This window comes from Dermacentor silvarum, chromosome 10 (assembly GCF_013339745.2).
Source record: "Dermacentor silvarum isolate Dsil-2018 chromosome 10, BIME_Dsil_1.4, whole genome shotgun sequence".
NCBI lineage: Eukaryota > Metazoa > Arthropoda > Arachnida > Ixodida > Ixodidae > Dermacentor > Dermacentor silvarum.
In genome coordinates, this window is record NC_051163.1 from 94,710,291 (window position 1) to 94,720,653 (window position 10,363).

At 44.4% G+C, this 10,363-nt stretch overlaps 1 long non-coding RNA gene across 1 annotated transcript; it reads left to right on the plus strand.

Annotated features, from left to right (window-relative positions):
* The first annotated feature begins 382 nt into the window (after positions 1 to 382).
* LOC125940513 (uncharacterized) lies at positions 383 to 6,545 on the plus strand. The gene is made up of 3 exons (XR_007463715.1): positions 383 to 432; positions 2,492 to 2,545; positions 6,476 to 6,545. It is a non-coding gene; the product is annotated as an uncharacterized LOC125940513 (long non-coding RNA).
* The last annotated feature ends 3,818 nt before the right edge of the window (positions 6,546 to 10,363 follow it).

Here is a 10,363-nt window from a genome sequence, read left to right on the forward strand (position 1 = left end):
AAGTTAAACTAATAGAGCATGCGTCACATCAGTTACGGCACGTATTTGCTGCCCTCATATCAGCAACACCGGGGAGACAGCGCTCAAAGTCATCGCTCAAAGTCATCGCTCGCGTGTGGTACGACTTGTAGGCGACTGAGCGAACGCGACAGCCATCTCCGTCACGTCACTTGTCGCTGTCGCGCGCAAGATCGCATGCATGCGGTTTATACTTAAGGCTTGTTTAAGCCTTACAAGAGTATTGCATCTCTTTGCAAAGGAAGTGAGCTCTGCAGTGGACAAAATGTAGTGCATATTTGTGCACGAAGACATTTGTGTGTGGCTTTCTATGACTTCAAATTGCACTTCCATGTCTGTGTTCATATTATTGTGTAATTTTTACAGGAATTATAACTGCCATGGCCTCTATGGCACCTTTGTCACAGGAGCATGGTAAGAGTATATTTTTTGTACAGCACTGTTCAGTTTCAAGCAACAATTTTTTCTAGTTGCGCAGTACTTCACACTCACTGATATTCGTCCACGCTCAGCAGTGCTTACTCACTGCCACTACCTTACAAATGGACCTTTTTCCAGTAAGCGACCCCTCTAGCGGCCGCCACTTCAACTAAATTTGACGGGCAAGACACACACGCTCCCTGCCGCTTCTCGCCTCTACGCAAAGCATGGTAGCGTTTGACCAAGCAGTCTCTTGCGACGGCTGTCCCTGCTTTTTTTTCCTTCTGTCGCTTGTGTTGCTGAAGTAGCTTCTCATTGTCCTGCTCTAGCGCGCGTGTATTTGCTCACATGTAGCAATAACACATTTTACATTTACCGACGCAATGGCAGCATGCTGATGCGATGTGCAGGCCATTTGTAACCAAGATTTGAGAGATGCGCCGGCTTTTGTTCTTCAGCAGCTTGGTCAGTACTTTGACTCAACTGGCGAAGGCATGTGTGAGCGTCAAACGTGCCGCGGAAGGACTTTCTTCAGGATAAACTCGACCGTCGTTTTGAGTGGCTCGACTTGAAGGAGGCGGTCAACAGACGCATGCATGTGCGTACGTGCTTGCCCTCAAGAGCGGGCATGCAAGCAGCTCACCATGATGAACAAACAACATGCAAAACTTCTGCACACGTACTATGAGTGTACTGCAGGGCAAGTGTTGTTCTGTATCGAGATATGTATCGTATATGGCATGGTACTGGGGACTAAGTGGACGCAACACAGTACGGGGGGTAAGCAGAATGTAAGTGGATGCAACACATTGTTTTGTAAGGTGCGTAAAGCTTCATTTGCCTGCAAAAAGTAAGACTAAAGTTTTGTATAATGCGGCATCGCGGGTGTGTCGCTTTGACCGCGCACGATGCATTCTGATCGGCTGTGTGGCGAGATTCTTCTTTTCGTTTGGCCCCACGTAACCGTACAGCTATTTCCACCTGCATGTGGTAGCACGTTCTTAAGCCAATGGTAAAATCCGTGCGGTATACATACCCGTAGATTAAAACATCGCCGTGACTTCCGAGTCGGTCGTAGGGCGAGAAGTGCAATAATCACAGAGCTAGCGTCATGCTGTTACCAGAACGCAGGCTTACCTCACTCAGCAAGAATTGCGTGATAACTCACTGATAACATGGTGTATTTTTTTTTATTTGACCGTGCTCTCCACTCCAGTACAATGTTCACCATTCCACGCCGGTTTGTGCAATCGACGGTACAGAAAGTGCCTGCATGAGATTTGTCGCAAACGCTGCGCCTATCGCTCGAGCGTTAGTTCAGAGTCTTTTTCATCGACAAAAGTGCTTGCAGTCTTTCCCATGAACAGCTAAGTGTTTCCTTTAACCAATATTCTTGCCCAAAATTATTGATCAGCAACTCAAGATCAGGAAATTGCCGCGGATCATGCAAGGGTTCACGCACTCACTTCGCACACCTGCCCTGCGATAATGGCGGAGCGGCATGGAATGCAGCTGGTGCATGCGCATGCGCATAGCTGAATTGGAAAAAGGTCCATTCATTAGAGCCTATAGGCGTCATCATCATCATAGATTTGCAACCGTTTTCACTTTTTCACATTTGCTCTTATGATGTCACTGACGCCTACTCATGCTAACATTGATTCAAGCCCGGTCATGTCAGAAATTTCACGAGAGCGAAGTGGGTTGTATATTTCACTTTTTTCTTCACCAAATAGATATGGTGGGCACGCCATTCAAAAGCATGCAACTGAATTTTGTTTTTAGCAGAACCTAACAGTTTACCAGAAAAAGCTACCAAAGACCAACTGGTAAAGGCTACATTTTCATGCGGAGTGCTTTTTCTCAAATTCGAAAGTATCTGTGAAGCAACATAAACGGAACATGGACACATAACTATTATTATATAGTATATAGAAACATAAAGGATATAGGTTGTATGGTTTCCCTTTTTAAGAGAAAAATGCCTTCTAAAAATTTGAGAAATGGTACATTTTACAATATTGTAAAACCGATTTCACCTGTCATTTTTCAGTGCCTGAAGATGGCTTATGTAGCCATAGGAAAAGCATGATGCCGAAAGACTTTGGTAGGAAAATGTTTTGTTTCACCTTAATTGTAGTTAGGGGTGTGCTAAAATTCGCAACTTTCAAATAATGAATCGAATCAAATAGTCACTATTTGTAAATGTGAATATTTTATTAATGCTTTTCAAGTATATCAAAACGTCAGCTATGCCCAAATTGGAGCAAAAGTATGGTCAATTCTCACCCCCGCGGGCATAGTATAGGCAAAGCATAAGAACTTGCATAGTAGAGCAGGCTACGCCGCTTAGGTAGCCATACTTTACAGGCTATACAGCGATGATTTGCACTCTGCAGAGTCCTGTGCATGTGAAGATAATGCTCCATTTCTGCATTTATAAACGCTTCATAATGTACTATATAATGACAGAAACATGCTAATAGAATGTGAACACCGTTTTACATTAATTGTGATAACAAGTGTTCAATTCACAAACTATTCTAAAACTATTCGGTTCGATTTGCTCTGGCGCTATTCGATTCTTTGGGTAACAGCGCAAAACAGACGACCACAAGAAGGGAGACACGTACACACAAGCGCTGTCACACAAGCGCTGACACACAGCGCTTGTACGTACGTGTCTTCCTTCTTGTGGTCGTCTGTTTTGCGCTGTTACCCGAAGTTTCAAGATGTACCAATTCGCCCAAAAAGAAGTATTGATGCTATTCGATTCGTATTCGACTTGGTGTCAAAAGTCACTGTTTGCACACCCCCAATGTGTGGTCCGTGTAATGTGTCGCATTACACTGCATGCGATGCTTCACACAGAACTGGCAGTACAATGCCGCGGTGCTTTCCTGTGTGGGGAGAGCGCTAAGTCGTGGCAGGGTGTCATGCTTACAGTCGGGCTATTAATGTTACGGGTACTTAGCCAGTTGAAGCTGTTGAATCTCCAAGCAGAATGTGAGCCCAGCAAGAATGTTAGAGGGTGGTGAGGGTTCAAAGTGGTGAAGTGTCCCTCTGACTAAATATGCCCTTTCAGATCTGAGCCAGTTTGGCTTAGTACATTTGTGTCTGGACAAGCTGATATTGCAACTTTGACCACTCAAAGCATGCGCGATTCCATAGAAAGAAGTCTGACATCTATATAAACACTGCCTTACATGTAGTGGTTTAGAAGTTGCATCATATTTTCTGCTCAGCAGGATCAAGACCTCTGTTTGAAATATTTAATGCTGTTTTGAGAAGAAACAGTACTTGTGTCACATGCTGAACCCAGATATCTTAAGTGTGCAGTACATCCAAATACAATGTGCACCCAGTAACAATACATATATAGAGAATGCATCATCCTATCTGTAGCTAACATAATGGATTGCCTTGCTGAGGGCCCACGTGCCATATTCAGTCCATAACCGAAAGAGCTCAGACACTGTATCGCCAGTTCTGTGCATGATGTTGTGTGCAGTGCAGTGAAGACAGTGCAGAGCAGTCATAACTTTTTTTGCTTAAGACAAATTATTCCAGAAAAGGAATCGATTTTATAACTTAAATTTTTAGCAAATGCACCTATTTTTGAAACTGCAGAACAAATTGAAAGAAACACTAATTAAATGGTTCAATTAATAATACTATGCGAAAAACTTATTTTTGACAATTTTTATCTTGGACCGTATTTTGCCTTTTAGTAGAAAGTTTATAGGCACGGAGTAAACTTTTCTTGGGGAGATCTTTTTGAAATGCAGATCACACTCTTGACTGTTCATAAAATTTATAGTCAAGCACCATTTCTGGTATGCCGGGCATTGCACAACTCGGAAACATTTTGATCACGCATCGTTAGGCTTTGCTGTCAGTGCATGACACAGTTGCAGCATGTGCCTGGTGTCCTGCACGTTGCCTTTGGAAAAACCTCACACTATGATATTATAGATTATTTTATAAATAGGGTTGCACAAAGCAAAGCCACAGTGTTCCTTGATTTGTGTTACATGTAGTGGTTCTGTTTGGCTGCTTGTATGGCAGTTCAAACATTGTACTTAGATTGTTTTTTCACAGTCATTGCCTTTGCTGATTGCTACTCATACAGTCAAACCTCGTTAATACGTAGTCGGCCGTGAATGGTGTTTAGGTATGCACTAAATGATGTACGGATTAGCAGCCAATGTCACTTCAGCAGCTACTTACTGGCCGGAAAAGAACTACGTCGCGATGCTCTCAAACATACACTCTCGGACAGGCTTTGTTTTTGGGTAGGCAGCAAGAAATTGGTTATCTTCACTTGCCACCCGTCGTGGTTGCTCAGTTAGCTAAGGCGTTGCGCTGCTGAGCACGAGGTTGCGGTATCGAATCCCGGCCTCGGCAGCCGCATTTCGATGGCGGCGAAATGCAAAAATGCCCGTGTGCTTGCGTTGTAGCGCACGTTAAAGTACGCCAGGGGGTCCAAATTAATCCGGAGCCCTCCACTACGGTGTACCTCATAATCGGAACTGGTTTTGGCACGTAAAACCCCAGAAATATCTTCACTTGCCGCGATGACGGCATCTTTCAAACAGAATACTACGACAACACCACGACCGCAAGCACACTGGTGGAATGAAGAAAAAAAATGTCAGTTTCACCCGATAGGCGAAGCATCGATCGCGATTTCAAATTAGTAGACAACTATATGAACTAAGGATAGTAGTTTTATCAGTCATATAAAGTTTTAAACAATCGCTTACCAACTAAGTAAGTTAACAAGCACGGTTTAAAGCGTGCACAGTTAAACATGAACACATCTCTCTCGATGACCGTGGAAACTCGGATGTCCCAACGCTGGAGTGAGGAGGTGCAGCAAGAGCAGCCAGTGAATTGACCTTCGTGCCGTCATTGCGAACTAAAGGTTGAAAGCACAGCGCACATGAAGCTACCAGCACTAGTTGCACTTTATTCACATTGCAGATTGCTTTGAAGACGAAGCCCGTGCGGACGTGCACTTTCTCTATGTCGCAGATTGCTTCAAGATAGGCAAACGTGCCGCCGCCGCTAAACACCCCCCACTTTCTCGCCTCCTCCGCTGTGCCTCACGCACGTCAGAAGCATGCTTCTGCCCCGTCTTTCTCCTTCGCGCGCGTGAGATTGGATTGAGCAGCAAACGTCGGCTGACACTTGCAAGCTTTCACTCACACATACAGCGTATGGCACGCGGCGACGATGTTAGCGTGTTTGGACTTTATACGAAACCTTAAAGAGAGGACCACGGCAGAAATGGAGCGTCCATAAGAATGTATCGCAACACAATGTGCTTCTGCGCGATTACTACTTGAATTGGATTGGATTCGGCGGCGACAGTGAGTTCACACCTCCTACTGGCAGCTTTTTTGCGTTACCAGAAGCCAATCTCGAAGGCCATGCTCCTGTGCGCTGCATTTGGCAACAGCTGTATGAGCAGGAAATGCGTCATGATGGCCATGTTTTAAGGTCCCTATCGCTGGCAGCTGTTGTCCGGGTGTCGCAACTCGAGAATCGAACATCTCCGCACATGAAATTTTGCCGAATTTGTGCCTGTGCGTGTAGAACTAGAAAGAAAATAGTATGCAATAACCATTTGATGGCAAATGTGTGACTACAGCTGAAGCGGTCAGGCATGGGGTTTAATGGGGGCTGGGTGGGGGAATCTTCGCGACTACATTTAAACTGCAATTACACATTACGCGGGTACGTATTAACGAGGCTTGACTGTACCCGAGTCCCTTCAGTGTAGGCAGAAATAATTACCTATGTATTACTGCAGCGTCATTGTACAGGTCATGTTTGCAAGGTACCAGTGTGTGGTATGTCCCACATAATGTTCCTGACAGACATTTTTGGTTTATATACCCCGGCAATGTGTAATGGTTACATTATGCTCTTTCGATAGCATGGGATTCCTATATTGCTTTTGAAGTCTTAAATCCTTACCTTTTATGAGACCTGGCAATTCAAGGGAAAAGTTGTACATTTTCTTTTGCAGCTGACATGGACATATTCACTGGAGAGGCCATCGATGTTGTCATCGGATCCTCAAGAGATGACGGAAAGGTAACTTTAAAAGTCATAGAACTGTTTTTTAAGGATTGATGTTACATTTACGCGCTGATAGGGCTCATACATTTCAGAGTGGGGAAAGAAACTGAGTTGTGTCCCATTTGTTTTTCCTTTGTGGATGTAAGTAGCTATGTATGATCCACGAACTAGATTGATGGCCGAGTACCATATTTATTGAAATCTAGGCTGGTCTCACTCCTAAGCCAGCACCTGAAGGTCTGAAGCCGGTGAAAAAAGTGTTTTTCTTGAATGTAAGCCGGACAAGTTAGGGCAACAGACACAAAACGCGAACAGCATTTATTAGTCACGACCCGTCCCAGCCCATGCAGTGTTGTCGTTGCTGCTAGCCTTGTTGCTTACCTTCTTATCATTGTCAGCATAAAAGAGCAGATATTTTTGGTGCCATTTAGTGCACTTTAGATGCTGCACTCCTTGAAAGCATGCACTCAAGCTTCCTTGTGTGTCTCATGCTGCAGTGACCCAGCTCGCCACTTGCGTTAATTATGTGCATTTAGTACAACCTGTTGCTTTTAGCTTATACGCTTTATGACTCGGCCAGATCGCGAAGTATTTCCGCAGGCAATACATTCTCAAAATGCTTGTTGATAGAGACGTCAAGTGGCTGAGGCTGGTCCGTCCTGCCACCTGGTATAATAGCGATGTCCATTCCAGCTTGGGAGAGCACAGCCTTCATGCTGTCAGTAAGGTGCCCACAGTACATATCAAGGACAAGGAGACAGTTCTTGGATGACGTTGCCATGTGATCCTAATCCACTAGTGAAACGTGGCACTCGTCATCCGCCTGTTCGCATTTGCCTGTGTGGCAGCACTTCTGGGAAAGGCTTCTTAAGCCGGTAGTGGCTTCCTCTTATAAATTATGTATGCAGGCAGCTTATGTCAATCAGCTGTGCCATGCAGCATCATGATCGCATGTTGCTTTCCGCAAGTGGCCGAGCACATGGCGCCCCTTTGGTGCTGTTGTCATTGGCTTGCTACACCCCAGGCAAACCAAAATAAATTAAAAGGGGTCCGTTTACAGCACTCTAAAAAAAGGGGTCAGTTTACAGCACTCTACTGCAGCCACTTTTGGTTGGCTGGAGTGGCCAAGTAGAAAATCTGACCTTGGTAATATGCTTGCTCTGGTATTTTTGTCCCACATAAATGTATTAGTTGGGTTTATTGTTGCTTAACACTATTGCCACAATTTCCTGTGTAGAACAGTGTTCCATGAAAGCACAACTATGCTTGCTCTCAATGCATACAAATGTACGAGAAGTGTTTGCAGATTATCTGCATTTGCTGGTGGTAGTAAAATTAAGAGTGTGCAGAAATGACAGCAGTGGGATAGTGGGCATAAAGAAACAGCTGTGTGCGAGACTAGCTTGATGGCTCCTTTACCTAAGCCGCCATAAAGCGATCTCGATGCCTGTGGAGATGGCCATTTTCACTGCGTCTTCCAAGCTCATAAAAATTGTCGCCACACAGAAGAAATAACTATAGAAAATGAAATTGTACTTCTATTATAAGTTAGATGCTGCACTGCGCTCGTAGTGACGCAGGTCTCCAAAACGGCGCTAGAAAACATAATTGGTGGACTAATCTTTTTTTATGGTAATGGTAACTTGTGTGATGAAATCTAGGGTTTGACGAAAACTCGTCTGGCGAGGAAAGAACATGGCTGAATAAACGTACGCTCGCCAACTGAAGTACGCAAAAACAACAGATTAACGTTTTGGCACCCACTAGGGGTGCCTTGTTCAAAATGAACGATTGCATGGTGATCTTTATTATATATGCGTCGGAAGACGTAAGGCCCTTGCGTACAACTCGGGGAGGGGGCCCCGTGTCCGGTTTATTGTGTTAGTCGTAGATTGTCGTATGCAAAATTATTCAAGAAGCAATCGGGATGATAATTTCTTCTCTCTTTCGATGATGAAAGCCGAATGCCAGTTAATACTGCGACCAGTCTTCTCATGATGCTCTACTAGGGCGCTGGAAACCGTGTGTCCTTTGGCTACATCATTGCGGTGCTGCTGTAGCCTTCTTTTAAAGTTTCCCGTCTCGCCTACGTAGCACGCCTGGCAGTCCTGGCATGGAATTTTGTAGATGATGCCGGGATATTTTTCTTTTTCGAGGCAGTCTTTGACTCGGACGAGTTGTTGTTTTAGCTTCGCTTGAAGGGACGTGGCAGATTTGTACATCATAATCTTTGAAAACTCTTGACATTGACTCGTTCACGCGTCGTGCATAGGGGAGAGCCGCCCTTTTCCTTGTTCTCATCGGTTTGATAGGGGGTTCAGCGGCACGCTTTTCTTCAGTCTTTATAAACTGGCCAGGGTAGCCATTACTGACCAAATCCTGCATTACTCTCAACTCAGCTCTGCGTGCGTCAGTAGTCGAGCACAATCGGAATGCACGGGTGAACAGTGTAGAGGCAACAGATCATTTGTGTCCAACGGGATGGGCCGAATCAAGGTGCAGATATTTCCCTGTGTGGGTAGGCTTCCGATAAACGCTTGTTGAAAGGCCGGATGCAGTACGCATGACTTCAACGTCAAGTAAAGCCAGGCGACCCTTAACTTCTTTTTCAACGGTGAATTTTATTGTGCTTTGGAACGCCCTTGAAGATAAAGCCCTCACGACGTTCCAGCCCGCTCCAAAATTGTGCCTGCGGTATGTCGACGATTGTTTTTCCATCATCCGCCGCAAAGACGTCGTACCTTCTCTGCAGCACCTGAACTCTTTCCAAAGCACAATTTTTTTACTATTGAATGTAATATTGCTATAGAAAACGTCCAATCTAGTGGCTCGTATCAACCAAATTTCATATAAAGGAGACATTTAAAAACATGTCTGCTATTAATCTAAAAACAGTTGTGGTCTGTTTCATTCTGAAGAAATTACAATTTTATGCTGTCTTGATGTACTGTGAGCACAAGCATAGCAGCACTATCCAGTGTGCCGGAGAATTCCTTGACAACGGTAAGTGCAGTGAAATTACATCTGCAAAGGAGAATGCGGATTTGTAGGAGCACTACTACGGTGCAATTTCGCTTCACTTTCTGGAAGATGATAAACGAGCAAGCCTAAGTGTTAACAGTTGAGAGCCCCAGTGCTGATCTGAATGCTTTAGTCTATCATTAGCTTTTATCCTTACTGGTTCTGATGGGTGCTAGCTGTGTGCATTAACTGATCTACTCATGTATAGATAGCACATGCAAATAGAATAGTAAAAGCAAAGCTAGTGCTAAAGCACTGTGTTGCGATCCTGTGCTACTGAAATATTTCATGTTAAAACTGTAGAAAGAATTTGAGGCATGTGAGTGAACATGCAAAAAGTAACCTGCAGTTTGGTTATTGAAAATGGAGCTTTGCAAAAATATTTCATTCAACCGTGGGCAGATTGTTGGGAGCTTGCAAAGTGCATGCTGGAAATAATTGTTTGGATGCTTTCATTACTTTTGTACTCGTGATTGCTTTTCTTGCGCAGGCCTCCTCCAGATCTTCATGGGCAGCAGTGTCATGCCGGAAGAGGAGAAAAAAAGATTGATAGAAGTGCGCAGGCAATTGGCGCAGAAACTCATTGACGTGCAAAGAAGGTAGTGCTACTGGTACTGATAGCTACGGGGCTTGTCCCAAAAGTTTGTGCAGTGAGCCAGCAAAAACGCGGCAGAGAATGTAGTGACATGAACTGCTCAAACTTCTGGGACAGACTTTGTATATTGACCTTACCAGCTTAGCACTTCTACCTTTCTTTGTAGAGTTAGTGTTTACCGTATTTACTAAAAAATATGTCCAACATGAGTATAGGTCG